Source organism: Engraulis encrasicolus, chromosome 9 (assembly GCF_034702125.1).
Source record: "Engraulis encrasicolus isolate BLACKSEA-1 chromosome 9, IST_EnEncr_1.0, whole genome shotgun sequence".
Lineage (NCBI taxonomy): Eukaryota > Metazoa > Chordata > Actinopteri > Clupeiformes > Engraulidae > Engraulis > Engraulis encrasicolus.
The window spans coordinates 13,964,779-13,970,778 of record NC_085865.1 but is presented as its reverse complement, the minus strand read 5'-3'; the positions used below and the strand labels follow the sequence as shown (position 1 = coordinate 13,970,778).

The following is a 6,000-nucleotide window of genomic DNA, read 5'->3' as shown; positions in this document are numbered from 1 at the left end:
GAGAAAGGGGAAATTGAGACAGAAAGACCCAGAGAGTGTGTGTGTTGAGAGTGTGTGTGTGTTCGTGTGTGTGTGTGTGTGTTCGTGTTATATGTACGGTACGGGAAAGCCGACATTTCAGAGCTAATAAGGTCACAGTGATGCTTCTGATTATAAGTGATTTCTCCCCAGGATCATAATAATCATAATTATTATAATAACCGTAATCACCACCAATCAGTCTATGATGACACTCTCACCCCACTGCCGAACTCCCACACAGGTGCTCACATGACATGCACCGGCTATATCCACACCATAGACTACATGGTGCACACAGCATGCCTGAGCCAGGGTCAGAGAGATAATAATATAATATTATGTTTAGGGAATTTAAATAATAAATATGATAACCTAAACATTAAGCAGAGCAAAAATGGATTTGAATGTGGTATAAAGTGTCAGTGACAGAGTCAACAAGCCAACAGAAGCCACCGTGTCCTTCTGCATCGCAAATATCAACAATCCAGAGTGTGAAATACGCAGCGGAAAGTTGAGAATAATTATGCTACTGTATTTCATATTTCATGCATACTGTATTCATACGTTCATATGCACATTCATACGTACTGTATTGGTGGCCTACTGTACATGGTGTGTTCCAAAGAGGAGCGATGATACAGTCATCTCTCTTAACCTCTGCTCCCACTCCTCCTCACCTGGACCTTGCAAGACAAGTGGCTTCACGCTACTGTTTATTGACTATATAGTGCAGCACAATGAAGGAACCTCTTGCCTGTACAAAAGCATCCCTGCTGGACTTCGTCAGAGATCAGGCATCAGACATTGAGGATCATCAGCGGCACCTCAAGCATCAGATCACTCTGTGACGTCTCTCAAGGACACCTTCTGAGTCCACGTCATCCCCTGCTCCCTCTACCTCCACAACAGCACTGCCACAATACCAAGTCTAGAGTGAAACGGACAGCATTAGCATATTATGCTGATGGCACATAGGTGAAGGCACTCCGGACGACAGACAACAATGACACTGCCTACGTTAAAGGCCGACCAGTGAGTGTGATACACAGCACATCTGTTGAAATGTGACTTATACTCTGTTCAGTTCTCTTCTATTCTGCTAAAAGAACTGCCAAACCTGTCCTGAATGCGCTATCATAGTGTCCTCAAGAAAAACGAACAGTAACGGAAATTCAGCCAACTGATGTATTTTTTAAATTTTCTATATAAAATAATACAAATAATAATATACATTGTGAAATTATATATTATGTAATTCTCATCTGTTGGACTGTGCAGTGTCTACAGAACGTCTGTAGATTTGTATGCAAATCCGTTATGCAAAAGGAAAAGCTGAGAAATACCAAGAAATAATCATAAGTAAACATAAGCTTGGAAGTGTTGGTTTTCAATCATAGTGTTTAGCAAAAATTGACTTCACAGTATGAACATGAACACACACACACACACACACACATAAATGCAAGCACACACTCACGCGGACAAACACACACAAACACACACACACACACACACACACACACACGCACACAAATGCCAAATGCACACGCGCGCGCACACACACACACAAACACACACACACACACACACACAATCACACAAGCACACACACACACACACACACACACACACACACACACACACACACACACACACACACACACACACACACACACACACACACACACACACACACACACACACACACACACACACACACACACACACACACACACACACTCAGAGGACGTCTGTCTGCTGAAGAGGTTGGTGGTGACCCGGACTGCAGTCATCCAATGCAAGTGCCAATTACCCCCTTCAACAGACTTTGGCCTCAGCGGCCAGTTCACAACAGATGGCCAGGCCTCTGGACCGGGGCCAGGATAAGGTGCATGGATGTCTCTCTCTATCTCTCTTTCTCTGTCTCTCTCTCCCTCTATCTCTCTTTCTCTGTCTCTCTCTCTCTCTCTCTTTCTCTCTTTCTCTGTCTCTCTCTCTCTCTCTCTTTCGTGCTGTGGTGATAGGACAGACAAAAAGAGAAATTGAGAAAAAATTAGACGAGGACCAGGAGCTGGTCTTGTGTCGAAATGGCATGCTTTGTTGAAATGAGCTAGCGGTAGCCTGTTAACATAGCCCTAACCCAAGCCCTAACCCCAATGGGTAGTAGTGTAGTGCATCGTAACGGCTTGGTAGCTAAGGTCACAGGTGGATTGAACAACTGAAAAAGCTGTATTTGTCTAATATGTTGCAATGATGACAGAATATTGTCTTCGAGGGATGTTTGTGTGTGTTATGTGTGAGTCGTTTGAGAAAAGAATGCTGTGTGTATGTGTGTGTGTGTGTGTGTGTGTGTGTGTGTGTGTGTGTGTGTGTGTGTGTGTGTTGCATTTGGAATATATAATATGGAATATTTGTATAAAGTGCCTTTTGGCCAAAGTCACTCTTTATCTGATTAATCGGCCCTTCCACTGCCTGAATGTACAGATTGTCAGCTCATATCGGCACACCAGCGTTCTGTTCAAAATAGGCTGTAGCCTGCCTCTTACCAGACACTCGTACATTTCCACTCAGCTTTGTGAGCTCACACGGGTCTGGAGGACCATGGGATTCGCCCTGGTCCCAGACCAAAATGCAGTAGGACCAATCAGGATCGTGGGATTTTCAGAGATCTGACTGACACCTTCAGAGATCTGACATCTGGACAGTGCATCCGCAATAGAAACGATATAGAAACAGATTAATGTAAACCTTAAAGTAAAGCATTATGATTTGGTTACTGTCAATCTTGTAACTTGCAAGTTAATAAGAGGGGCGTTATCTTTTAGCCTTAACAAGTTTTAGCCTATACATGTAGTTGCACATAGATGCACTATGAAAGGGACTGCAAATTGCTTCTCCCTGTAACTGCTCCCCTATCAGGTCACAGTTTTACCTTTCAACCGTATCATAAGAAGGGCATAAATTAATTGTGTGTGGAACGGTCTAATAGTCCAGCATGTGTCCACGGAGAGACCTGACCAAGCACAGTTGCTGTAAGCATGTGCTCCACTGAGATAAAATGACAATGGCAACGTCAAATGTGTGTAATGAAAATGTGTGTGTGTGTGTGTGGTATAGGCAGGTAGTGTGGTATAACTAGTTAGTGTTGGGGTGTGTGTGTGTGTGTGTGTGTGTGTGTGTGTGTGTGTGTGTGTGTGTGTGTGTGTGTGTGTGTGTGTGTGTGTGTGTGTGTGTGTCTGTGTGTGCGTGTCTGCTCGTGAGCACATGCATATGTGCTTGGCTGCCCCCATGCTCCCTCCCCTCTGGATGTCTGTGTGGCTTATACGAATGTTTGTCTGCATGTGTGCGTTGATAAGGGTGTGTGTGTGTGTGTGTGTGTGTGTGTGTGTGTGTGTGTGTGTGTGTGTGTGTGTGTGTGTGTGTGTGTGTGTGTGTGTGTGTGTGTGTGTGTGTCCGAGCCCTAGGCTCTCTGCAGGAGTTTCATTCTCCCATTACAGAAACAGCGAGAGCAGGACCAACATAGAATCACCTTCACCTGCTCCGATTCGGTTCAACATGGCGCGCGCGCACACACACTCTCTCACTCTCTCTCTCACACACACACACACGTACACAAACACTCATACTCTCTCTCTCTCTCTCTCTCTCTCTCTGTCCCTGTCTGTCTGTCTCTCTCTCTCCCTCCCTCTGCCCCCCCTCTCTCTCACTCACACACACACACACACACACACACACACACACACACACACACACACACACACACACACACACACACACACACACACACACACACACACACACACACACACACACACACACCTTTCTCCTGTATTCCCCTACAACTCCACTGGGATTTGGCCTCTTGTTGCTTATAGTATTTATCATTTCATAAGCACAAGCTGATGTATGTGTGCAGGGTGAGTAAGTAGCGCACATCTCAATCCCTTAGAGGTGATGACGAAAAAACGTCCTATATCAAACCAAATCAAAAGCATAAACAAACTTCTCATGGAGAGGGCACCTGAATAAGCACAGATTATGAAAACATTTTGTTACATTGTCTCTCCCTTGCCGAAGGCCGTTTTGATATCCTCTTCAACTCTTTTCCATAACGCCGATTTGCATTGTCCATGTCAGTGTCTGCCTACTAACGACAAGAAAGGAAATACATTTGGAGCATGGGAAAACTTGAGCAATGCTAAACCCCAACTGAAATATGCAGGTCTGTATTCTGTTTTATAGCTGTGGAAATACCAGATAAAAAACAAACAAACAAAAAAAACAAGTGTGTGTGTGTGTGTGTGTGTATGTGCGTGCGCGCGTGTGTGCGTGTGACAGTGTTTGTATAAATCGTGTATAATTGGACTTTGAATCTGTTAAAAACGTAATAGATATAATCATCATATGTCCACAGAGGAAATGAGAATAAATTAATTTGTATTATGGAAAGAAATGTCACATTGCTGCTAATACCCGCATGAGTCTGACTCCCATCTTCATCTTTGTGAATGTACAAAACTTTCAAATGAAGGAAAACTACTGTGTTCTTCCTTTGACACATTATTTACACTCACTTGCACTTTACTTTCCTATCCCTGTTGCATAAATTAAATGTAAACCAAATGTTAAGAAATGGTTGACGTACAAAAGACAGCGATCTAATCATTAACTAATCATTTTGCTGGACTGCAAATATGGATATAAAATTGCCTGAGTCTATCATAACTTTCCTCCGGAAAGAGAAAGGCCTTCAAATTAAAAGACTGCCTTTCAGCATTGTCTTAATGATGAATACTGAGCAAAAATACTGGGAATGGAAAAGTGAACATTAAAGTATAATTATCATTATTAGTGTCCTCAAAAGGCCCCAGGAGTTGTTCTACATTTTCTAACACTGGTAGTAGTGACCTGGTTTATTTCCCCCTAAATTGTTAACATTTATGTTACATTTAGCTGTGTTACAGTGAATTGGGCACAGACACAATCCCACTGCGATGCGGGGTTAGATGCCGTGTTTAAGAGCACTACAGATGATAGAGACTTTCTTAAGAGCACAGGTTAGCCACTTACACGTCTGTTTCCCTACTGCAAATCGAACGTGTGACCCTCCAATCCAATGATCAACCACCACAAAATGTAGACCGCAGTGCCTCATGGCTAAACTCTGCTACAATTATCAGGTCATTTGAGGATGTGCACTTAGTGGAGATACAGCTGATGGGGTCAGTCAAAGTTAATTAAGATGCTTTAGATTCATTAGCATGCGTCTGAGTTCACTCTTTCAAAGTTTTATATAAAAACTTCCCGAAAGAGCTTCCATTGTGCGGGCTGGGCAAACCATGGCAACGCCATAGCCTAGAGTGACAAATTCATTGGAAAGCTGGCATTTTTGATAAGAATGACCAGATGATTCATCTTGCCACCACTTTGAACAAATTAGGGAAATCTAAAGGGATTCTAAACAAAAACACCACGCAATGTAGTCCTGGATTTAAATGTATTTAACAGGTCCTTGAAGTAGCATTTCCAAGCCAAATGTAATGAAATATTCCACATAGGGAAACCGTTGATTCAAATGTGTTAAATGCAACTCTGCATTCAGCAAACACAGACCAGAGCCACACAATTCCATTCTACTGTAATACTGCAGAGTTAGTTCCTCTCACAGTTCCTCTATTTTGAATGGGACATTTTTCCACCAGCAATGTCATAATATTTAATTCGGGTCTGTTTGTTGAAATGTTTTTGAACATGCAGTTGTAAAAAAAGGGTTCCCAAACGTACCCTTTGATTTCAGGTAGGCCTATCTTTATTTTGACCTGGCCATCCATAAGCTTCACTCTCCATTACCATTTCCCTGGTAAGGAATAAATATCAAAGGTACTCTCTGTCAAAGTGTGAAAGAAAAGTTACTGGAGATGTTATAAACTTAAATGGCATCTTTCACGTCTCTGTAGGCCTAGATCTATCTCAGTCTAT

General features: G+C 42.7%; 1 pseudogene; it reads left to right on the top strand.

Annotated features, from left to right (window-relative positions):
• LOC134456114 (uncharacterized) overlaps positions 1 to 869 on the top strand; it is a 20,859-nt pseudogene extending 19,990 nt beyond the window's left edge.
• The last annotated feature ends 5,131 nt before the right edge of the window (positions 870 to 6,000 follow it).